The sequence below is a fragment of the Canis lupus genome, chromosome 18, assembly GCF_003254725.2.
Source record: "Canis lupus dingo isolate Sandy chromosome 18, ASM325472v2, whole genome shotgun sequence".
NCBI lineage: Eukaryota > Metazoa > Chordata > Mammalia > Carnivora > Canidae > Canis > Canis lupus.
In genome coordinates, this window is record NC_064260.1 from 39,103,451 (window position 1) to 39,128,777 (window position 25,327).

General features: G+C 37.4%; 1 long non-coding RNA gene across 1 annotated transcript in view; it reads left to right on the forward strand.

Moving 5' to 3' along the window:
• Positions 1-5,617, forward strand: part of LOC112663360 (uncharacterized) — a 38,009-nt gene extending 32,392 nt beyond the window's left edge. The window contains exon 4 of the long non-coding RNA XR_003139184.3: positions 5,346-5,617. This is a non-coding gene — a long non-coding RNA (uncharacterized LOC112663360). The remainder of the gene's footprint in view (positions 1-5,345) is intronic.
• The last annotated feature ends 19,710 nt before the right edge of the window (positions 5,618-25,327 follow it).

The window sequence follows — 25,327 nt, forward strand, 5'->3', positions numbered from 1 at the left end:
TGGGGAAAGACTGGAGGCAGAAGGAACAATCAGATTGTGCAATGGTTTAATGTGAGAAGTAATGAGGATTTGAAAAATGATGAGGATGGTGGGAGTGAAGGGGAGGAGACTGATATCTTCTAGCCTTTTCATCACAAACACATCATCCCTTGACTCTTTTGTTGAGATATCAAGAAATAATATTTCTGGTAGAAGCTTCAGTTGAATTAACAGCTGCCAAAGACTCACTTTTTCCTTCTCAACTTCCGCTCTGGCAAATGGTACATTTATTACCTTGAGTAGGTTCCACAGATCTCTGGTTTGTCTCATAAGGTGAGTAGAAAATACAAATGTTTTGTGGCATTTAAAAAGAATATAGATGGTGGGTATTTGTCATTTCTAATGGCTGAGTAGTATTCCATTGTATACATAGTCCACATCTTTTTTATCCATTCATCTTTCGATGGACACCGAGGCTCCTTCCACAGTTTGGCTATTGTGGACATTGCTGCTGGAAACATCGGGGTGCAGGTGTCTCAGTCTTTCACTGCATCTATATCTTTGGGGTAAATCCCCAGCAGTGCAATTGCTGGGTCCTAGGGTAGCTCTATTTTCAATTCTTTGAGGAATCTCCACACAGTTTTCCAGGGTGGCTGTACCAGTTCACATTCCCACCAACAGTGCAGGAGGATTCCCCTTTCTCCACATCCTCTCCAACATTCGTTGTTTCCTGTCTTGTTAATTTTCCCCATTCTCACTGGTGTGAGGTGGGATCTCATTGTGGTCTTGATTTGTATTTCTCTGATGGCCAGTGATGCAGAGCATTTTCTCATGTGTTTATTGACCATGTCTATGTCTTCCTCTGTGAGATTTCTGTTCATGTCTTTTGCCCATTTCATGATCGAATTGTTTAATTCTTGGGTGTTGAGTTTAATAAGTTCTTTATAAAAAAATAAGTTCTTTATAGATATTGGATACTAGCCCTTTATCTGATAGGTCATTTGCAAATATCTTCTCCTATTCTGTAGGTTGTCTTTTAGTTTTGTTGACTGTTTCTTTTGCTGTGCAGAAGCTTTTTATCTTGATGAAGTCCCAATAGTTCATTTTTGCTTTTGTTTCCCTCACCTTCATAGCTGTATCTTGCAAGAAGTTGCTGTGGCCAAGTGCAAAAAGGGTGTTTCTTATGTTCTCCTCTAGGATTTTGATGGATTCTTGTCTCACATTTAGATCTTTTATCCATTTTGAGTTTATCTTTGTGTATGGTGTAAGAGAATGGTCTAGTTTCATTCTTCTGCATGTATGCTGAGTGAAGTAAGTCAATTAGAGAAGGACAAACATTATATGGTCTCATTCATATAAAAAATAGTGAAAGGGAATAAAGGGGAAAGGAGAGAAAATGAGTGGGAAATATCAGTGAAGGTGACAGAACATGAGAGGCTCCTAACTCTGGGAAAGGAACAAGGGTTGCAGAAGGGGAGGTGGGCAGGGGGATGGGGTGACTTGGTGATGGGAACTGAGGGGGGCACTTGATGGGATGAGCACTGGGTGTTATGCTACATGTTGGCAAATCGAACTCCAATAAAACATATACAAAAAAAGACTATAGACTCAGATATTTCTTTAAGCTCATCATAGTGATGCATGGGTTTCTAGGCAGACGTTCACATTGAGTTCCTTAACACTTTTGTGCTTCTGAATTTGCTAGAAAGATGAAGCTACATTCTAAATATGGTGGCTTTCTTTCAATGTCTCAAACATCTCAAATTTGTTCTTGCTTTGACCTTTTGCACTGGTCAAATCAGTGCAATCTCTTCCAAAGATACTGTTTCTACATATTTTCACATGAATTTCTTCTCATTATTTAATTCTCAAATAAATAGGTTCCAAAAGTGTCCTTCCTTTAGAGGCCAATTTGCCAGGAAGCCTCTCACTTGGATCCATCCCTTTCCAGGGCCTGTAAGGGACCCAAGGAATGTGCTCACACAGTCATACGTTTTTAGAAAATTTACAAAAGTGAGATATTTTAATTGCAATTGACTGTGACCACTATCTCCTCTTTTTATTGCTTTTCCTTCTGTCACACTTTTCCTTGTGAGTGGCTTTCAAAACATTGTGTCCCACTTTCTTCATCCATGAAATGAGAATACTTCCCAGTGCTGTTGAGTATACCTCCCAGTGCTGTTGTGAGGATTAAATATGTTTACACATGAAATGTGCTTAGCACAGTGAGTGACTGGCATGCAAAAAATGCTTGTTATTTTATTGTTAGCACCATACCATGAGGATACACAATAGTAGACATACCACTGAACTCAAGTCCTGGCTAGGCCAGTGTAGACTGTAAGTAACTTACGAATGCAGTATGCTCCCTTAGCTGCAGTTTCATGTTCCATAGTTTAAATTACCCACAGGGAGAAGCAGGCTCTCTGTGGGGAGCCTGATGTGGGACTCGATCCGAGGACCCCAGGATCACAACCTGAGCTGAAGGCAGGTGCTCAACCACTGAGCCACCCAGGTGCCCCTAAATTTGATCATCTTTAAAGAACAAAACATAATAAAAGAATGAAGTCTTCTACATGACAAGACAGAACCATCATAAGTAAAATGAAAAGACAAATGACAAATTGAGAACAAAAAATTGCAACTCATGTCCCAGGCAAAAGGTTAATTTCTGTAATGTAAAGAGAGCTGCTGCAGATTAAGGAGAGATCATCACATTTTTCACCTTTCCAATGGGAAAAAACCCAAAATTTACAAAACTTTCCTCTCTTGAACTTTGAGACCATTCTGTGACATACTGGTGGTAATAGAAATCTATTACTCCACTGGAAGGCAAAATAGCAACTATTAGCAATGCTCAATACTCTGACTCACTTCATAAGATGAAATATGTACAAGGTTATTCATTGTTTGTACTAGCAAAGAGCTAGGAATAAGCTAGGTTTCCAACATCCAGAGGCAGACATTAGATAAACTGTTGTTCGCCTCTATGGGGTAGTAGTTTATGGCAAAATGAGAAGTTCAGTAGCTGGTCATGGAGCAGCCTCCAGGATATATTTTTAAATGAAACAGAAAAGCAGCATGTTTAATGTAGTATATATTGTTTTGGAATAAGGAAGAAGGATAAGAATATGAAATTGTATTTGCTTGTACTTGCATTAACACTTGAATGATACTTACAAAACCAAAATTAAACCACTTTTAGTTAGGGCGAGAGAGAGTGGGGATGAGGGATGGGGTCTTACGCTCAGGCAAGAATGGGAAGCAAGACTTCCAGTGAATGCATTTTTATATTGCTTTGATGAAACGTAAGTGATTTGCCTATTCAAAAAGGAAAAATAAAGTTAAAAGAATTCCCACAAGTGGAACATATATGTAAAGAAATTTAGGCAAGTTGTTTAAACTCAAATTTCTCAGGTATAAAGTAGGGGGGGGGGAAACAGCATCTACTTAAAGCCCTTTTTCAGTTGTTCACACAAATCAAGCTTCTTTTATTTATTTATTATTTATTTATTTATTTATTTATTTATTTATTTATTTATTTATTTTGAGGGAGAGAGCAGGGGGAGGAGCAGAGAGAGGGAGAAAGAGAATCTCAAGTAGACTCTTGGCTGAGAGCAGAACTCCAACCCAGGGTCCTGAGATCATGACCTAAGCTGAAATCAAGAGTTGGCCACTTAACAGACTGAGCCACTCAGGTGCCTTGCCAACCACGCTTATTCTTGACTCAGGACATACTTGTGTGCCTTCTGTGTGGAAGGGGGTTTGGAGAGCCCTATCCTTGATCATTTGGCAGTCTATTGCTAGACGCCTTCTCAGAAAAGCCGTATCCCTGGTCTGCTCCTCTGGACTAGTTATTTTCCTCATAACTTCTTAAAGTTGGTGAAATCTCTCTCTCTCTCTTTCATTTGTTTATTTAATATTTGTGTGTTGAATCCCAAGAACCCAGAGTCATCTCTTGTGTCTAACATATTTTTCAAATGAATGAATGTTTGTACCCAATGCAAGATGCCTGGAAAAGACCCAGTTGATTTCAGCTATTTCTGTCATGGGCTACATGTCAAGGATTAGCCTGTGCTGTGCATACCACCCCACATCTGCATCCAAATACTAGCTTGTAAGAATATATGCCTTTGTTTATCTTAACAACAAGACTTAACTCGTATGGATAGCATTTGGAGTAAGAATTAAATAAAATTAAAAGACTTTTTAAAAGCAAGACCACTCTTCTGGATTGAATTTTCATACTTAATTAGACTCTTGGTGTTCTCCCAGCCTCATTACAGTCCCTGATTTTATTCCACAACAGACAGAAACCAAAGAACTGTGCCCTCTCTAAGATGTAGTCTCAGAGTGAAAGCAGGCTTGCAGCTTCTTGTACCTTGGTGTCAGATAATTGCTCATAATTAGTTTGCATATCTTATCAGAGAGAAGGAGCTTAATTATTTCCCTCTGCAGAATCTCTGGAGAGAAAGCTCAGTGTCTTTCCTTTTTTTTTTCCTCTTTAAGAAAAGTACTATTTTGAACTTGGTTTCACCTTGAGGATGGAAGCAGAAGGAAAGAATATATATAATCTTCTTTATGCGTGTGTGTGCAGATAATTTTTTAAACCCTTTTTTTCTGGTTTTGTAGAGAAATATTTAGAGTGGCATAAGGGAGTTATGTCCTTTAAATACAATATGTATGCTGTGGTATAACTTAAATTCTCTCTAATTCACATATTTTTTCCTTAGGACTCCCTTCCCCCATACCCAAGCTTGGTGGGACTTACAGAAGGCTTATCCTCATGCTTAATTTGCAGTGTATAAAATAATTATAAAATTAATATTAATTAAATATAAATTAAAATTAAAAATATACAATTAATATAAAATGATAAAATACAAAACCTATTAGGTGTGACAAAAATTCTCAAGTGGAGGAAGCATTGCTAAGAACATCATTCAAAATAGGGTGGGATTTGCTTCAACGTGGATGGAACTGGAGGGTATTATGCTGAGTGAAGTAAGTCAATCGGAGAAGGACAAACATTGTATGTTCTCATTCATTTAGGGAATATAAATAATAGTGAAAGGGAATATAAGGGAAGGGAGAAGAAATGGGTAGGAAATATCAGAAAGGGAGACAGAACATAAAGACTCTTAACTCTGGGAAAAGAATTAGGGGTGGTTGAAGGGGAGGAGGGCAAGGGGTGGGGGTGAATGGGTGATGGGCACTGAGGGGGGCACTTGACGGGATGAGCACTGGGTGTTATTCTGTATGTTGGCAAATTGAACACCAATAAAAAATAAATTTATTATAAAAAAACAGGGTGGGGACGATATTGAGGAATCAGGACTAATGAACTTCTCTGCTTCAATTTTCAGAATTGTGAATTTTGTCAATTGCAACCTGTCAACTGCACCTTGACCATCTCCTGGATCTCATCCTTCTACTTTGGACTGAAACAGAGATAAGATAGCATCTGTTAGCTAAATGGCCAATTGTGGCTTAGGCAGTTCAGCTCTGTCAGCATCAATGTTAATTCCTTCAAAACAAGTTATATAACCTTGTGGATTTTGCCTGCACTTCTCACTTGCAATTCAGAGCACACTTTCAATTTTTGGTCTCTCTGTATCTCCCAGATTGCAATCCTTAAGACCTCGAATAAATGCTTTTAGTTGCTTTACAGCCTCTTCTTCTTCTTGGTCAACATATGTTAATATAACATTATATATACATATCTCTCTCTGTCTTTCTCTCTCTCTCTGCATATAGTTTTAGCAAAATGAGGTGCAAGGTGAGTTATTTTCCAGCCACTTTGCCGAATGACACCAGCTTCACTGGCTAATTCCAGGCTCTGCAATAGCAAATTCTCAGGTGTTCATTATTTGGTTGATTACTTCAATTTCCCACTACATGGATACGGACTGAATTAAAGAGGTAAACAAGCTGGTGTTATATATAATACTGCAAACATTCTGCAAGGGAATATTCAAAGATTTTTGTTTCCACTTGAGAGCATAGTAGAGATGTCCAAGGTGGGAGTTTTGGAGAGGCAGAGCCATTTCAGTACCCCCGTGTGTCTGTGCACATGTCTGTGTCATATTTCTTGCCTATCTGGTGTGTGAGCAAACAGTGTTTGGTGCAGGTGCTGGATCAAGGATCAGGGAATTGTACATGAACCAGTAACTTATTCCAGTCTCCTACTGGAACCAAACCTCTGTCTAAACTTCCTTTCTCAGTATGAAGTAAACGGATTTCTGATAAACCAGAGTAAGACTGAGAGGGTAAACCAGATGAACCTAAGGCACGACTGCATTAGATTATAAAAAGCTCCAGGCAGGAAATGTGTCTTTGCTCAAATTTGCACCCTGCAACAGCATAAGTGGGCAACTGACTGATGGTACTTTTCAGCAACCATAACAATGCCCTAAGTTTACAGAGCACTTTGAAATGCATTAATCTCTTTCATATTTACTTTTTTATTTAATATAAATGCCCATAGTTTAAAGCTGGATATATTGTTCTTATTTTACAGATAAGGAAACAGATTCAGAGCAGTTAAGGCATTGTCCAAGTCACAGAGCAGGTAACCTGGAATTATGAATCTCGAAGTCTCTTGACCTATCCCAGGGAAATTTATTGAGAGTTCGGAGGTGAAGTGAATGTGTTATGAGAAATTAGATTAATTAAAATGTAAACGAATATTTATTGAGCATTAACGACATGCCAGACACTATTCTTGGAACTAGGGGAAAAAACAACAACAACAAGGGAGTAGGAGTTGAGGATTAGGAGGAGAAAAACGACAGAAAAAATGTACACCTTCATGAAGCTTATATTCAAGAATGGGTGTCAGATAATAAGTCAAATAACTAAGCAAAATATGTAGTACCTTAACTAGTGATGATTGTTGCAGACAAAGCAAGAAAGGAGGAGAGGGTGTGTGTGTGTGTGTGTGTGTGTGTGTGTGTAGGGGGTACAGTCGAAGTTGATATAGTCAGGAGACATCTCACAAATTTATGAAATTTGAACCAAAAATTGATGGAGGTAAAGAAGTGAACCACATGGATATGTGGAAGAAGAGACTTCCAGGTGGAAGGTGGGACTATTTCTGATATGTGTTGGAGGAACTGGAAGGAGGCCAGTGAAGCTGGCAAGTAATGAGTCAGGAGAAAAGAAATTGCAAATGAGGCACAAGAAATAAGGCACTACGATTATGGAAGAGGCTTTTGGCTTTATTTCAGGTGAGATGGGAATCACTGATATCTTGAGCAGAGGACTGACCTGGTCTGACTTCTTTTCTTAAAGGATCATTTGGCTTCTATGCTGAGATTCCATTTCATTACTCAGGGGGAAAGGTGGAAGCAGAAAAACCAGTTAGGAGAGTGTTGCAATGATTCCAGTGGAAGAATTATTAATAGGGGGATGAGAGTGGTAGCAAGGGAGGGGGTAGGAAATAATTGGATATAGAAATATTTTGTAGTAGAGCCAATAGCATTGGTGAATGGATTGGATATGGGGTAGGAGGAGAGGAGGAAAATCAGGATGACTTCAAAATTTTTAGCTGGAGTATCTAGAAAAATGGAAATATGATTAGGATAGGGGAAGGCTGGGGGTGGATTAGGTTAAGAGGGGAAGATTAGGAGTTTCGTTTTTGGATGTATTAATTTTGAGATGCCTATAAAACATCCAAGAATATTTGTCGAAATATTTACTCCAAACAAAATAGATGTTTGGAGTCTGTGTTTGGGGAGAGGTCTCAATGGGACATACAAATTCAGGATATATTGGCATGTGACAACGAAACCAGGTAAGGTCATCAAAGGAATGAGTGTGGACGGAAGCAAAACCTTAATAATAACATAGCAGAGCAGACCAAATTGAGCTTAACAGTGAGGTCTGCATAATTGGCCCAGAGAAGATGAATTAGGTAGTCTTTACCTGCTTTAAACACAGAATTTGGTTTTCCTTGGGTATCTTAGAGTATCAAAGCATTTTCATCTCACATAGATAGATTTTGTCTGTGTGGAACGTTTATCTTGGTCCATGACCTTCTCCACCAGAACCTCTTCTGCTTTTCAAATTAGGTACACACACACACACACACACACACACACAATTGATAGGCAGGGAAGTCAGTCGATACTCTTTCTTCTACTAACTTTACGTTAAACAAGAAAAAACGTTTCTGCAAATTCTCCCACCAACCTTTACTGGTAGACGTTGGGCAGGTTTACAGTAGCTTCACCGTTTATAATCTAAGGCTGTGTACTTGCAAGTTCCTGAGTTTCCTACCTGAAGTACTTTTCTACCCAGGAGCATTTGTTTCCTGCATTGATCGTTTTGTGACGAGAAAACCACCTTTTCAGCCTTCACTACCTTTGTCTCTCACTTGGTGAGTAATTTTTTTAACTGAGACAGTTCTGTTAAGTTCTGCTTTTGTGTAGAGAGTATGTGGAGATGTAAGGCTATAACTAAATTTGATATTCCACTTTTCATTTAAGCAGCCCCGTTTTTAGCCTGAGAATCACTACTTTCTCAGACTCCCCACCTCCAAAACTAGAAGCTGGCTTTCTTGATCGTGCCATTTTAAAAAATTACACCCACCTTCATCCAAAAAGGGGTTCATCCCTTTGAACTTGGCCACAGTAACTTCTTGCAAGATTCATCCATGAAGGCAAGAGAAACAAAGGCAAAAATGAACTATTGGGACTTCATCAAGATAAGAAGCTTTTGCAAAGCTTAAGTGAGTTACCATACCCACAATGAAGATAAGACAACAAAGCTTCATAAACTATGGACAAATGGCTAGGTTTACTCACTGGCTAAGTGATACCACTTGTGTAGACAGTGTGCTAAGAATTTGTGATACAAGAAAATTAAAGGTGGTTGCATATCTTAAGGTGGGCAAGACTCCCGGAAGATATCAATCCCCTTTGGAGATACGGTGTTTCAGATGCTGTAAACCTTAAGGTAGGTCTTCATCCTGACAAACCCCCAATATGGCAATGGATTTTCATGTCTATAAATGTCCATTATTCTCCTACTGATGCAAAGATTAATTTCACATTAGTCATTTAGGGTGTCTACTGGCACCAGGAGCCTGCCTCCCTGTTTGAATATTTATTTGGTTTTAACACATTTTTCATGTGTTAATAGGCATTCATTTGTCTTTGGTGAACATCTCACTTTTCTTCTTTTTTCTTTTTAAAAAAATAATTTTTTTTAGCTCTTCAAAGGAAGGAACTGTGTTTTTAACATTTACTGAAAGCCTATCAAATTCAAATTCAAAGCGAGTGCTCTTCACCTGTTCTGTCCTGTCATTATCTAGCACTTACCGCTTCCAGGAACCACTCAGTTTTTCTTTTGTCTTTTTTTTTTTTTTAAAGATTTTATTTGTTTGAGGGAGAGAGAGAGAGAGAGAGAGCACAAGCCAGGGGAGAGGCATGGGAGAAGGAGAAGCAGACTTCCGGCTGAGCAGAGAGCCTGATGTGGGGCTCAATCCTAGACGTGGGACCATGACTTGAGCCAAAGACGGACGCTTAACTGACTGAGCCACCCAGGTGCCCCTCGGTTCTTCTACTTGAGCAATTTCCTGCTTTTCTCTGCCTTCCCATCTCTCCTTCTATAGTCTCCTGTCCCAAGTCTTGCCCTCTGTGTGATGAACTGCTCACATAACATCTATATTCCCCGGTCCTAGCTCCCCAGAAAGGGGAGTTCATCCTCCACTCTGCTTTTCTTGCAAGTGTGTGTTCATATCACTTCTGACTTTTGTTTTCCTTCTCATGAGAGAGGAAAAGAGGACACAACACTAACTAGTCTGCAGCTAAGTGCTGTACCTGGACTGAGAAGTTGAGAAGGGAAGGTTGTGAATCTAGATCTGAGGATGCTCTCATTCTGATCAATCTCTCTGCATTCCTATAGAGTGTGTACAATATCTGGCTTGCTCCTCTAGCCTTTTACTGAAATGCTAATTCATCCCTGATGAGTTGCTGGGTGGAGCCTGGCTTGAAGGCATCACAGTCCCCCCTGCGTAAACCTTGAGGCTGGGGAATAGTTTTGTTCAGGAGCAAATTCATTAGAATTATAATTTAGTCATTCTGTCCAAGACCAGGCTCTTTGCTATGAGTAGGAAAGGGAACAAGGAGGGAAGCAACCACTAGATATCCATCTCTAACCTTATGGTATTGGGATTTTTAATCCATGTCCTCTGAGGTTCCCTGTTAGAGGGCGAGTATAAATCACTGTGTGATTCGGACCATCCCCCTTCTGGCTGCCAGTGTTGCATTGGGAGGGAACTAGGGACTTGCATCTCTAGCCTGCACCTAGGCTGCTGTGGGGTGGGGATGAAATTTACTCATCTCTGCTTTCTGGGGCCCTCCTTGAGTTTCATTCCTCAGTCTACAATCTATTGGGCATGAGAATTGTTTCCCTGTGTTCCCGAATTGAGTTTAGATTCAATTGACAGTTGGCTCTTAACAACATGGTACCTGTAGCTAACATTGCTATACAATGTATATAACAGTTAGGAGAGTTAATTCCAAGAGCTCTCATCACAAGGAGAAAAGTTTTTTCTTCTTTTTATCTTCCTTCTTTTCTATATATTTTAACTAAATGAGAAGATTGATGTTAGCTGAACCTATGGCGCTAATCCTTTTACAGTACATATAAATGAAACTATCATACTCTACACCTTAAACTTATCCAGCAATGTATGCCAATTATTTCTCAATAAAACTGGAAAATCCAGTTGGTTCTTGGCATTGGGATCATTTCTAACATTATTCAATAAGTCCTGACTGTGTTTCACTCAATCAAAAACTCAACTGGCTTACTTAGGAGCTTCTAAGAAGTTTTCTACTTGTGGTTAAACAATGGCATGCTATAGTGGTTTTTGAAGTCAGGACCTGAATTACTAACTTGTCCTCTTCTGGTCTGAGGAAGTGCAGATTACATGTGTAAATACAGAATTAATAGCAGCTGACCTGTTAAATCTTACCCTTATTTCCAGGGAAGACTGGAGCCAAGGTGCAGACTCTTGGCCAGATCAGAATGAAATCAACTAACTAGTGATAAATATTCCTGTGCTGGGATCGAAGAGAGATGATGTAGGCAATCTGTACTGGTTTATTAGCTTCACTCATAAAAAAAAAACAAACCAGATACGTGGTTTTATACTTAGTTTCTGTTATGTTCTCTTGGTTTCTTCTATTGCTCTTGGTCACCAGCCTAATTTTTCTGCTATGCAATCAGAGGGGTATAAACCCACTCATTAGAGAAGAGTGTGGCTCTCCTGAGCCAAAGCTATCCTGAATTTATTGTGGTACTTCATGCTTCAGATACAAAAGTACATTTTATGTGATTGAGGAAGCACTCTGTAATCTGTGTCTGGAAATCTTGGACCTCTTTGATGTTTGCCTGTGCCTTCTTTTTCCTGCAATACTGGAGTGTCATGAGTCATTGCAACTATCCAACCACGCACAATTGATACTTTATATTAGTTTTGTAATCACTCTGGCATATGACTCAGTAAAAAGTCTATATATATTTGCAGCTTATGTCTAGAGCAAATGGTAATTTAGATGGACAAGGTCACATGGGCAATTGATAAAGTCAGCCTTTGAGTAACCGAAATTCTTGATTTTCTTCTCTCTTCTTCTCTTCACACTGTTTTCTCCCCCATTCCCCTTAGCTATAGAATGCCCCCATATTTTTCTCTATTCTTCCATAAAAACCTTCTGTGGATTGCTCCAAGAAGCCTTCCTAATTCTCGCCTACCCCACCCCCCTTAAATAAAATTAGTTCTCGGTCCTCTGTAGCAGTAAGAGCATATTTTCACAGAACTGCTGTAACATGTCACATCTTATTAGATCCTTTTACCCTGATAGGCTGTGAAATCTGTGAAGACAGCAATCCTGTTATTCATTTCCATGAATTCCACCAACTCTTAGCACAGTCTCTTATAGGAGCAGGTACTCATTAAACGCATGATCAAAGACATCAATGAATCAACAAATAGCTCTTTAGAGAGAAAGGAATTCTTTCACTTAAAGAGTTATTGAGGGTTGACTGACCTGTGACATATCTTGCAGGTGCATTTGCATTCCAAACAGGTGGATAAAACGTAAAACTAGAGTAAGGCTGTTTTAATTATGGCATATCAGACACTGATAGACTGTAGGTGAGTCAAGTGATCAGGCGTTTGCAAACTTTCGTTAAGTGGGGCATCAGGTACTTTCATGGAAATTTAAAATGATATCATGTAGGTTACTGGGACCATGAATCCACTTTGGAACCTGGAAAAGTTCAGTGAACACTCACTTGTTTAAGTCGGGATCAATTTTACCCCAAATAAAACCTCAATATTATTCTTCCTGAGGTCATTTCTAGTGTGGCACCAGTGTCCCCTGTGATCAGTCTGGAACTCTGTCACCCAATAGTTACATGACCATGAGTCATGTTGTATGTATGGGACCTTTGCTTCCTTATTTGTGGAATAAATTGGATTCTATAATCTCTAGAGTGCACTTCAGTTAAATATTTCATGTAAGGATGAATCAATCAATCAATCACACAAATATACTTGACTAGGAAGGACGGTGCTTTGGTGAAATTAATGAGATCAATCACCTTTCACTGTTTTGGCAAATGGAAGAGAGGAGCTGTGACTTGGAGGATTCATAGTCATCTTTGAACTGGAAAATAGATGTGTGATTATAACAGATTTCCAATTGTCAATTTATTTCACTTAAAGCAATATTACACCAAATTTGCTCCTTTTTAGGATATACTTCACCAATTGACGTCAGTATTTTTTCTGATGTCATTCAACTGCTCTTCTGGCCGAGGAAGAGGCTACATGGCATGTTAATGGCCCTCATTGTCTATGAAGTAGCCAGGTGACCATTTATTTCTATCTCTGGAGAGGAAAAAACAGAAGTAGACATGTAAGCAAGCTGAATATTCATCAAGGAAGATTTGCTGATGCCTGAAAGTTAAGTCCATGAACTTAAACTGTCATGAGAGGAAGCTAAGAGGTTGATCCTAGATTTCACAAAAAAATTAATTTTGGACACTTCTAGTCCAGGATCTAGTTAGGTTTTCTTTTTTAAAAAATATTTTATTTATTTATTCATGATAGACAGAGAGAGAGAGAGAGAGAGAGAGAGAGAGGCAGAGACACAGGCAGAGGGAGAAGCAAGCTCCACGCTGGGAGCCGGACGCGGGACTCAATCCCAGGACTCCAGGATCGTGCCCTGGGCCAAAAGCAGGCGCTAAACCGCTGAGCTACCCAGGGATGCCCCTAGTTAGGTTTTCAAGTATAGGATCTCAAGGGTAATTGGGTTGATGAATTCTGACTTGTGGCAAAGAATATCACAAGAGAGTGATAATGAAAAGCACCCCCCCTCAAAGCTCACAGGAGAATGATAGATAAAAGTAGAGTATCAATTTATGATTTTATCATTAGTATTTAGCTTCTATAGACAGTGAAACTCACATGGGTCTCATTCTTCAGGCTCCCTGGAGAGTATCTACATATCAGTGCATGGGATGCCACATACTAGTTTGCAGCTTGCTTGGTGGATGTGGAAATGGGTAAAGAATTTGTGATTAAAATTTGACTATTTAGTGGCATCTTGCTAAGCAGCCATAAGCACGGTACTCCAGAGCTTCTTAGCCCCATGTAATACACTTGAGTAAAGACTTTCCCATTTAGTCTTTTATTTTTTAAAGATTTTATTTATTTATCTGAGAGAGAGACAGAGAAAGAGAGAGAGTGTGTGTGCCAGGTGGCAGGGGGAGACTGGGAGGGGCAGAGGGAGAGGCACAGAATCCGAAGCAGACTCCCTGCTGAGTGCAGAGCCTGACTTGGGGCTGGATCCCTCGACCCTGAGATCATGACCTGAGCCCAAGCCAAGAGTCAGATGCGTACCCAATGGCGCCACCCAGGCCCTGCCACCCCCTCCTTAAGTTCCTTAAAGGCTGTTTTTGCCTCAACAAAACATTTAATTAATAATAAGGATTTCAGGAGCAAACTGCTGAAGGAAATGCTGTTCTGAATCAGTAGCTGAGTTCATAATTGGGGATATCTGAAGATTACACAGGCAAAGGAGACACTGTGGTGTAGGCAGGATATCAGTGGTGGAGTTTAGATTGAGAGGGAAGTCATTGGAAAAGACTGTAAAAATCAAGACAACCAACCTCTTTTACGTGAATATACTGCCACCCATTGGTCTTTTCTCGTCATTGGCCAGGTTTAGAAGGCCGCTTCTGTGGATTCTTAATATGGCCAGATCTAGACTCTTGTGTTGAGAGCTTAGCAGGTTTTTAATGTGTGTATTTTTTTTTTTTTACCAATAAAGTTGGAGTCAAGAAAATTGGATTCCAGTGCCAACAATAATACTAACTTGATCTGGGACTCTGGACAAGTCCCTGTTGCTTTGGGTGATGGTTTCCTCATTTGCAATACAGCCAAATAAAATAAAATAAAATAAAATAAAATAAAAATAACCGCCCCCCCCAAAAAAAACCAAAAAAACATGATAACCAAATGTGTACTGAACTTAGAAAATGACATTTATTAAATACTTTGGATGTATTATGTTATTAAGACCAAACAATTATATCCACTTAAAAATGAGGAAACTGGCAGAGAGCAAGCGAATGACTTGATAAATGACAGAGGTGGGATTTGATTTCAGGATGTTCTGATTTAAGAACATATACCCTTAATCATGATGCTAAATATATTTTTTAAAGGTTTTATTTATTTATTTGAGAGAGAGCTCATGTGCACACATGTGGTGCATGGGGCGGGGGGCAGAGGGAGAAGCAGACTCCTCACTAAGCAGGGAGCCAGATGTAGGGCTCTATTTCAGGACCCTGAGATCATGACCTGAGCTGAAGGCAGATGCTTAAGGACAGAGCCATCCAGGTGTCCCCAGTGCTAATAATTTTTTTACAAGATTTCTTCCAGTTCTTTTTTCCCCCAGTATCTTCTTTTCTTAATTAATTAATTAATTATCAAGCTAGCTAACATTTATTGACAACTTGTTACTTGACAAAAAGTGCTAAGATTTTTACCTGAATTCTCTCCTTAAATCATTGTTATAATCCTATAATGCAGATACTGTTTTTATTCCTATTTTATAGGCCAGGACACTAAGGCTTACATTAGTTGATTCCTGACTTCCTTAATTTTTTCCAATGGCCCACTCTTAGTTTTTCTTCCTGATTCTGCTGACACTAATGTGCCAGAAGGCTTTTAAAGGTAGCACTTGAAAATATATATGTTAGCAATTTCTTTCTTTCTTTTTTTTTGGTACTACTAATTGCACTAGGTAGCATAGGGAGAGAGGGAATACAGAGCTTACTCCAATATAGATCCAGCTCTGGAGACTTCTATGTAGTCTGGAACAGTGCCGTATCATATGGTTTAGTATGTGTACTTGCCATGTCTGCAATAAGAGGGGTCCAGCTAAAGTATCAAGGAGTCCAGTGCCCAGGAGATGACACCAGTCTGGGCACAGGAGAAACTTCCTAGCAAAGATGACAGTAAAATGACTCTCTAAGGACTGATACCCTGAGTAGGTATGAGCCCAGCTTCATGCAGCTTGGGACATAAGCTTCATCGAGCCTCCTGTAAGCCGCCCAAAGCACACGTATTGCACCCAAGCATCTGTTCCTATTCTTAACTGCACTGACAATTTCTCCTTTCCTTATACCAATATGACTGTTAAGACCTAATACTTAGGTCTAGAGATGATCTGTGATTCCACCAAACAAGTATATAACTATGGTTACTACTTTAGACTGTATCTCTTTTTTTTTTTCAAAATATTATCAAAAGGACAAAAATAAGTGTTGGCAAGGCTGTGGAGAAAAGAGAAAACCTGTATACTGTTGGTAGGAATGTAAATTGGTACAGCCACTATGGAAAGCAGTGTGGAGGGTCTTCAAAAATTAAAAATAGAACTACTGTACAATCCAGCAGTTCTACTTCTGGGTACTTATCCAAAGAGAATGAAAACCTCATTTTGAAAAGATACATACCCTATGTTAATTACAGCACTATTTATAATAGCAGAGATATAGAAGAAATCTAAGTGTCTAACAGTAGATGAGTGGATACAGAAAAACGGAATATTTCTCAGCCATAAAAAAGAATGAAATCTTGCCATGTGTGACAACATGGATGGACCTTGTGGATATTTGCTCAATGAAATAAGTCAGATGGAGAAAGCAAATACCATATGATTTCACTTACATGCGGAATCTAAAAAATAAAACAAACACAGCAAAATGAAAACAGACATGCAGATATCAACAAACTTGATTACCACAGAGGGGAGGGTTGAGGGGGTGTCGTAAAAAAGACAAAGAGGTATAAACTTCCAGTTATACAATAAATAAGCCATGGGGATGTAATGTACAGCAGAGGGAATATAGTCAACACTATTCTAATAACTTTATAGGGTGACAGATTATAACCAGATTTATTGTGGGGGATTATTTCATAATGTATAAAAATATCAAATCACTATGATGTGCACCTAAAACTAATAGGATATTTTATGTCAATTATTCAACTAAAACAAACAAAGACCTCAAAATATAATGCCAAATTACAAGGCAGATTTAAAATGCTTAAAACCATACCTATACATATACACTCAGGCACATGTACAGATGAGAGCTTAGTTCTATTCTAAATGTCCAGAGAAAGAAGTCCACCTATCCTTGTTTGTGAAAAGAGATTTAAGAAATATCCTAGCAAACCCCCCCCCAAACAAAACAAAACAAAAAAACCCAAACAAAACAAACAAACAAAAAAAACCCAAATCCCTACAAAAACAGAGATGTTTTGTTTCTTCCTAACCATATATACTTTAATATTTTTATCTTCTTGCTTCTCAGGTCAGGTTGCTTTCTCAGTTTGTGTTTCTTAGAAGCAGAACCTGAAACAAGGATTTGAGTTTGAGTAATTTATCTGGAAGATGAAGGAGGCACCAATACAGGAATGAGAAACTGAGACAGAAGGAGGAGATTGTCCAATAAAAGGCTACTACTGTGGGTAGCTGGAGCTTGCGCTAGTTGAGGAGACTCTGGAAGCCTGTATAGAACACAGACCTAGGAGTTGACCCACCTGAGGGACCAGGGAGCTCGGGTACTTATATACCAAGTCCCATCATTCTCAAGTTGAAGGCTGCTCTTGGGGAATTGTTAATTCCCCCAGGGCTTTGGGCCTGCCAGGAAGGTAGCAGTGAATGCCCCCAGGCAATGAAATGTAAGGTCTATCAGTCCTAAATCTGAAGTGGTAGGAAACATAAATTCCCCAAGTGGTTCTTTGTGTTTATCATGATAGGGGCTACTTCTATTTTCATCTCTTGGGTCCCAGTATCACTGTTGATATTCTGGCTCTCAGCGACACTGGTCATATAATGACCATTGGTTCAAAGTATATAAAGCATCATGACAAAGTGTCCTAACTATGCTAGGTATCATCTCCAAACTGTTTTTACAACACTGCTCATAAGGCCATTCCAACATTTAGTCAGCCAGTAACTTCTGGATGATGTGACATAAGGGGGGTCATATTGGCTTCATGGTCACATGCTATTTCCCCTTCTCACCATAAACAAGACCCTTAGACTGAGATGCTGTTAGACAGAGTCCCATGATGGTAATATAGACATTCTGTGACCTGTCAGTTAATAATAACCAAAGCATCATAATCTGGAGAGCAAATATGTATTTGAAATTTGTTTTAATTCCAGTAAGATCAAAACATGTATTTTTTCCTCTAATGTGGAAGGGATCTGATATAATAAACTTAGTACCAGGTGACTGGTTAGTTTCCCCAAGGGATGGGACCAAGTTGATGGCCCAGAATCAGTCTCTCAGTGACAAGATGGCTATTCAGCAGTATCAGCATGGCTATTCCATCAGCCATCGTGAGAGAGAGCTTGTGCTGTTGGGTTTGTGCATATAGCTACACCATGGCTGCTCTGCTCATGGGTCCATTGTGCTGGTACTGAGGTGACTGAAGACACAGGCCAGTTGACATCCTGTTTACCTGTCAGTGATGTCTGCAGTGATATTGTTGGCAGTGACATAAGACACACAGATCTGCATCCATTGACACATTCCATCCATGTGCTTTTTCCCCAGAGCTCTTTGTCTCTACTCTTCCAGTCTTGGCATCCTCCAGATACCTGAACAACCAGCCAGGCAACATCTCAGAAGTCCAAGTGTATTTTTAACTCAGTCACTTCCACTTGTAGTAGTCTGGTTGAAAACTGCTCTCAGGGGATGTTAATTCTTTGCAAGGGAAGGGAGGCACTTCTTACTTGCTGAGTAGTAGAAAAGTAGTAGAAAGAGAAATCATCAGGTAAAGATATGCAAGTGGTGGCAGTGAAAGTTGGCTGGTAAGGGTGGGAGCACAATAGAGTCCGCCACCCTACACAGTGTGACAGATGGAAGCAGTGTACACACTACACTTTCTGAAGTGCCTGAAGTTTAAGGAAGATATGATTGATTGATTGATTGATTTTAAAATATTTTATTTATTTATTCATGAGAAACACACAGAGAGAGGCAGAGACAGAGGCAGAGGGAGAAGCAGGCTCCATGTGGGGAGCCTGATGAGGGACTCGTTCCCAGGACCCCGGGATCATGACCTGACCTGAAGGCAGACACTCAACCACTGAGCCACTCAGGTGGCCCAGAAAGATATGATTTTAAAACCTCTTTCTTGCTGGCTAGTAATTGGAGAGGTAGTCTCATGATGTGATAGGGGTGCCCAATGAGTAAGTGGCTCAGGCTTATTTTAAATTACTGTTTCTAGATCAGGAGAAACTAAAAATATGACTCAAGTAAATAGCTGGTAATGTTAGGATAAGGTATATTTTATATATCAAAGTAGCAGTATCAGCTTTATAATTTTACCTCTTGGCTCTAACCCAGGGATTAAATGGTGGCCACAAAAGGGATTATTATGCAGCAGTAGTGCATAAAGAAGATGGTGGGATAAGGTAGGACATCAACAGTGAGAAGCCATGTCAAGCTAGGACCATCTCTACCAACACTTGCATTATTCATGTTGGAATATACACGTACATTTTAAAAAAACTTTTCTAAAGAAGTAAATTCTTTGCTTTATAGCTGGTGGTTTACATGTTATGTTTATTTTTGGGCAACTTTAGGAAGAAAGTGAAATTACAAGGTATAGCGATAAAGACATGGATAAAATAGTAGCTTTGCATGTGATTCCTTAGATCATGCATGCCATATATACTTTCATATTATTTAAAAAAATTAATAAAAATATGAGTGTCCTTTTTTTGATTATGTATTCCTCCCCATATAATTTCTAAGGTTTGTTATTTTCCACTTATAAAGTATGATCATAAGTATTGCAAAATTTATATTGCATAATGATAATATAAATAAAGGTAAATTTCTCATTCACGCCAAAAAGGTTCCTATGAAGAGATTTCTTATCAAGAGATTTTTCTCTGCACTTAAAAGCATGCTTATTTCTCTCTCTCTCTCTCTCTATATATATATATATATATGCACTTTTATAAATAATGTAAAAAAAGAAAAGCTTACCTTATATACATCTCTACTCTTGGCTTATTTATTTATTTATTTTTATTGAATGAATCTGACTGAATTGTATGAATTTAAGATGTACAATGTGTTAATATGATACATTTATACATTGTAATATGGCTGTCATTGCAGCGTTGTTTATCATATTACATAATTATAGGATAGCGTTGTTATCTATATTCATGTGCATGGGTAAAATAGTAGCCCATCCATGTTGTTGCAAATGGCAGGATATTCTCTTTTCTCATGGCTGAATAATACTTCATTGTGTATATATACCACATTAAAAAAAAGAAATTTATTTATTTACTTATTTAAAGAGAGGGAGTGTGAGCAGGGATAGGGGCAGAACGAGAGAAAGAGAGAATCCTCAAGCAGACTCCTTACTGAGCACAGAGCCTGATGCTGGGCTCGATCCTACAATCCTGAGGTCGTGACCTGAGTGGAAATCAAGAGTTAGCCACTAAACTAAATGAGCCACTCAGTCACACATCTTTTTTTTTTTTTTAATTATTTATCTATTGGTGGGCATTTAGGTGTTTCTACATATATCTTAGCTATTGTGAATAATTCCGCAATAAACAAGGGAGTACAGATAATCTCAAAATTCTGTTTTCATCCCCTGAGGTGTATACACAGAAGTGGAATTGCTGGATTGTAAGGGAGATCTATTTTTAATTTAGGGAAGAGCCTCCATAGTGGCCTCCATAGCAGTTGGACCAATTTACATTCCCACCAACAATGTATAAAGGTTTCCTTTTCTCTACATCTTTACCAGCACCTCTTGTTTCTTGTCTTCTTGATGATAGTCATTCTAACAGGTGTGAGGTGGTATTTTCGTGTGGTTTTTATTTTTATTTTCCTGACACTTAGTGATATTGAGCATTTTTTCATTTGCCTGTTGGCCATTTTGTTGTCCTCTCTGGAAAAATGTCTATTTAGTTGTTCTGCCCATTTAAAAAGTTTATTTATTTATTTTTACCAAGGTTTTATTTTAATTCCAGTGTAGTTAACATACAGTGTTATGTTAGTTTCTTTCAGGTGTACAGTGTAGTGATTCAACAATTCCACATACTACTCAGTGCTCATCAAGATAAGTGTGCTTTTAATTAACTTTTCCTATTTCACCCATTCCTCCACCCAGATCCCGTCTGGTAACCATCTGTTTGTTCTTTATAATTAAGAGTCTGTTTTTTATTTTTAACTTGTCTCTATCTGTTTTTTTCTTGATTCATTTGTTTCATTTCTTAAATTACACATATAAGTGAAATCATATGATATTTGTCTTTCTCTGACTGGCTTATTTCACTTAACGTTATACTCTCTAGATCCATCCATGTTGTTGCAAATGGCAAGATTTCATTCCTTTTAATGGCTGAATAATATTCCATTCTATCTATCTATCATCTATCATCTATCATCATCATCTATCTATCTATCTATAATCTATCTCACATCTTTATCCATTCATCTATAAATGGACACTTGGGTTGCATCCATAATTAGGTTAACAGTATTCTTTTGATCCATGAACATAGAATGTTTTTCTGTTTGTGTTTGCTTTGATTTCTTTCAGCAGTCTTGTGTTTTTTATTGTACACATCTTTCACTTTTTTGGTTAGTTTAATTCCTAAATATTTCATTGTTTTTGGTGCTATTGTAAATGGTATATTTTTCTTTATTTCTTTTTCAGATGTTTCATCATTAGTATAAAGGAATGCAACTAACTGATTTCTGTATATTGCTTTTGTAACCCGCCACTTTACTGAATTGTTGATTAGTTCTTACCATTTTTCGATGAACTCTAGGAGATTTTTTATTTGTAAAAGCATTTAGTCAGCAAACAGTGACATGACAATTTTAGTTCTTCCTTCCAATTTTTTTTTTCTCTTCCTTCCAATTTGGATGCCTTTTATTTCTTTGTCTTGTCTAATTGCTATAGGTAAGACTTCCAGTACTATGTTGAATAAGAGCGGTGGGAATGAGCAATGTTGTCTTGTTTCTGATCTTAGAGGAAATTTTTCCATATTTCTTTATTGAATATAATGTTAGCTGTGGGTTTTTCATCTATGGGCTTCATTATGTTGATGTATATTCCTTCTATATCCAGTCTGTTAAGCGGTTTTATTTTAAAAGGATGTTGTATTTTGTGAAATTTTTTTTCTGTGATTATCATGTGATTTTGCTCCTAGATTTTTAAAGTTGAATATTTTATATGTAATTGTGTCACTTCAAAACACATAGCTCTAACTCACTTAAAAATCATTTAATCTGTCAAATATTGATTAAAAACTTATTTCCAATATTTTGCTATTTTAACTTATGATGCAAAATAAATAGGTTTTGTGTTAGCTGTGCCATCCCATTCTTAAAGCTTTCGACTTTTAATATTCCTTTTAAAAATATTTTGCTTTATAGTATGACTTTTTATGTTTTGAGGCATGTGTAATGTATATGTTTTTCTTCTGATAATCTGGAAGTGGTATAATTTATTTTTATAATCCCTGATGTTAACCTTTAGAATTATGTATATTAAACTATTTCTTGAATTATTGCTTTAAAATTACATCAGTGTAAAAGATGTTAATATTAATTAATGTTAGAGTTTTCCTTTATTTATATTTCTTATATTCCTTCCATCAGCTGATTTTGATAGATTATGTTATCATTCTTAATGCTCCGAGCAACAAATTTTCTATGTCTTAGAATATACTTACATATAAAATACTGTATTTTTTGCATTCGATCAATATTTAATAACTCTCTTCTCTGAGAAGAGGAGATTGGTAGACAAGGGAACCTGTAAAACTGTCTTCTTTTATTTCATGTTCGTGCTAATTATATTGTCATATTATTATTAGTCATATTAATATCACTATTGAGTATATTACTATTGTCATATCACCATTTCTTATAATCCTCACAGCTTTCTAATCTTAGGCCCATCTATAAGAGTGTTCACTTTAATGAATGTAAGGTGAAATGAAATTGGGGAACATTTTGAGAATGATTAGATTCTTACCCTCTTCAATGAAGGACAAAAAAGAGAACTCCAATGCCTTAACCAGAATTTTATGTTTTTTCATTAAGACATATTGTGTGCTTTTACTTCTTAAATATAGATCATATGTTTTAGTAAATGTTTTACATATGACATATCTCTTCAGGGATACCAATTTACATGTTGGATCTTCCTTTATTCTTTAGTAATCATCTTTCTTATAAACATTTTGAAGTTGTGGTTTATTTTTAAATTTTATCTTTTTATTCTTCTCAAACATCTTCCATGATTGCTTTAAGGAGCAATTTTTTGAGATTAACTTATTTTTATTAAATAATTTTTTGTTAAACAATAAGGCACATGTTTAAAAAAATCAGAAATTTAGAAAAACTTGATGACAATTTCCTAGAACAGACACATTTACAAAGATACTTGTCTTAACTGTGTTTGTTTTTAGATCTTTTGACAATTATTCCCATAACTCCAGCTAACGGATTTATCTATTTATTATCAAATTTAGATAGCATTCTTTACTTTCTGATAAAAAAGCTAAGTTTTTGTTTATTTATACTTATCTTTCCTCCTTTCAATATTTGGTCTTTTCATCATGTTTTAATTCTTCTGTTGGAATATTGAAACTTTACTGCACCTAAGTTTCTATCCATGAATTTGTTATCTTATCTTTAAGGAGCAATTTTGTTTTGTTTCATGTGCTGACAATTTTCATATAATTTCTTTCATATAATTTCTTTCCTGAGATTAGCCAGTTTACTTCCCATTATGTGATATAATCTTTTTCCTTTTTTTCAATGTTGTTGTTCCACATAATGAATATTTTAAAATTTAAAAATGTATTAAAGAGTTTTCTATAATTTTTTTTTGTTAATAGAATGATTTTTCTCATTATTTTCCTTTCGTGTTTTAGGTTTAATAAAATGTCAAAAAATCTGTTTTTGTTGTCTTATTATTTTTAATTGGCTTTAAGAAGAATTTTCCTGCCATCCTTAATCAAGTGTATATAACATAAATTTAATTGCTAAATATACACCATTATGTACTATAAATTTTGGGAGGAGTTATTTTCCAGTAATTCAACAAATACTTACCCAATGCCAATTATTGACAACCTTCTGAGATAGAAAATTAAAAATGAACTACTGATAAAACGTTATCGGGGTTGAATAGAAGGGGATATCAACTCCTCTTTCAACAACAAGGTCTCAGAGAAGGTAGTGATTACAACAGTTAAATCTATGTCATCAGATGCTACCCTTGCTTCTCTCTTGTGTGACCCTCCCATCCCGAACAACCTCTGTGCTTCTGTTCCTGCTTCTGTGGATCTCATTAGTACTGCCTGGAATACCTTTCCTTTAACTTCAGTCTATCTAAAATTTATTTATCTTTCTAGAGTAATTCCTTCCTTGAGTATTTTCTCCTCTATTCCCGTTTTATAGTGATCTGTCCTTTCTCTGGAGTTCAGTGACTGTGTTTTATTTTGCCTAGAGAATTAAAAAATCTACTGTTTTATTTTAATGTCCAAGGATTGTGTCCCTAATTATGCTATAAATCCTTAACAAAATACACAGTATTAATGAGCACTGATTCTGTGTTGGACACTCATTAAATACTTTAAATGTATCACTTCATTAGATCCTTCCAAGATCTCTGTGAACTAGACACTGTTGTCTTCTTTAGTTTAGAGATGAGGAGTATGAGGCACAGAGGGACTTGAAAATGTGCTCAAAGTGACACAAGTTGTAAAGCTGTGGAATTGACATTAACATCAGGTGATGTGTCCAGAATCCAGGCAGCAAACTACTTCCTCCAAACTGGTTCTGGTGTTCAATGGATCACTCCCGACTGATAGAAAAGAAGGGTCTTTTTGGCAAGAGGCACCCAAAAGTGGGGGCAAAACTCTCATGTTTTCTTAGGAATCCTCTCTTTGAGAAAAGACACAATTAGGAAATCATACTTGGTCCAAGTGCCACTGAGATTATTTTAATTTTATCCCTTTAGGAATAAACTCTTGAGGTTTTAGTTCTTTGGGGACCTGGCTCTAAACTATTGAAAACTCCTGAGAACATGTCCCCTTGTTCTGTGCAATATGTGTATATTCATGTGCAGGCCAAACATTATTTCTTCACTGCTGGGCTCTTCAAGATGGAGATTTGTCTTCTTCACCGAGTATTTAAAGGTCATGCCTCTTGGAAGAGGTTACCACCATGAAGGAAACTGAGTGTTCCATTCTTCTAGAAAATGATCATTTCTTTGGAAGCACTTGAGAATGCTACATGAAGGATATCCTTAAAGAAGTGAGTACATTGTATTTTGGAAAATATGAAGTTTTTGAAATTTGGTGGAGCAATATCAGGATGAGTTTAAATGTCAGGAAAATAACATTCCTAGCTCAGGCTCTCAGAAGAGAGTAGACTTGGGCATTCTGTTCACATTCTCAGGAGATAAAACAATTGATTTGGTGTGACTTTTAAAAACTGAATTTTCTATGTATTTTTGTGTAGTATAGAGATACTCAATGTCAATAAAGATTTCTAAGGTCACAGAATGTAGATATGAAAGGGGCATAGAAATTATCCTCCCTGTCTTATAGAAGACTCAAAATGGCTTATAATCAAATAAAAAAGAAGAAAAGAGAGAGAGGAGAGGAAGAGAGAAAGAAAGGAGAAAGAAAGGAAAGAAGAAAGAAAGAAAGAAAGATAGAAAGAAAGAAAGAAAGAGAGAAAGAGA